Below are 783 nucleotides of genomic sequence, written 5' to 3'. Positions count from 1 at the left end.
ACAAACCTATCAATTTTTCCCACAAATTCATAGTTTGCTGCAACGCATATTTGTCCCTACTTTGCAGAGAACCTGGCTGAGAGTTCACTGCTCAACAAGCTGCTCCACACCTCGCTGGTAGAGAACAGCCACCACGTGGAGCTGCTGCAGCAGGACCCCTCCTCCCCGCTCTTCTCCATCAGAACCTTCGAGGAGCTGCACCTGTGAGTCCCCCAGCACCTGGCCTCGCACACCCCCCTTCCTACAGAACGCCTCGGGTTGTGCTTTTTCACAGGAAAAAGGAGCTTTTTACAGGGTGTGCACACCATGGGCTTCACCAGGCCTTCGAAGATCCCGGCGAATGCTCTGCCCCTCTCGATGGCACGTCCGTGAGTCCTGACCCCGCAGGAAGGGGTGAACCAGCCCCGGTGCTCTGCCTCCCTGTGGTGCTGGCGCACAGAGCCCAGACTTCTGCTGCTAACATTTCCCTTGCAGACCCCAAAATCCGATTGCGCAGAGCCAGTCTGGGACAGGCAGAACAGCAGCATTTGTCCTGGCCCTGCTGAGCAGAGTGAAAGGTGCTGAGAGGTACCCCAGGTATGAGGCAGGGCACGGCCGCTGCGTGGGGGCAAAGATCTGGGTTTGCCCCTGTTATGGATGGCTCTGGGGTGCTGCAGGCAGAGCTCTGGGTTCGTGTCCGTTTTGTAATTGCTGTTGATTATAATCTCAAGTATCGTCATTGCTGCTCATCATAAACTCAAGCATCCTGGTTACTGCTCACTGTAATCTCGAGCATCCTGGTTG

At 55.8% G+C, this 783-nt stretch overlaps 1 long non-coding RNA gene across 1 annotated transcript; it reads left to right on the top strand.

Moving 5' to 3' along the window:
• The first annotated feature begins 8 nt into the window (after nucleotides 1-8).
• LOC109364581 lies at nucleotides 9-765 on the top strand. Its single transcript, XR_002110486.1, has 2 exons — nucleotides 9-203; nucleotides 295-765. It is a non-coding gene; the product is annotated as an uncharacterized LOC109364581 (long non-coding RNA).
• Nucleotides 766-783: the final 18 nt, after the last annotated feature.

Source organism: Meleagris gallopavo, unplaced genomic scaffold (genome assembly GCF_000146605.3).
Source record: "Meleagris gallopavo isolate NT-WF06-2002-E0010 breed Aviagen turkey brand Nicholas breeding stock unplaced genomic scaffold, Turkey_5.1 ChrUn_random_7180001871952, whole genome shotgun sequence".
Lineage (NCBI taxonomy): Eukaryota > Metazoa > Chordata > Aves > Galliformes > Phasianidae > Meleagris > Meleagris gallopavo.
The sequence above is the reverse complement of the archived record's forward strand: the minus strand, read 5'-3'. Positions and strand labels throughout refer to the sequence as shown.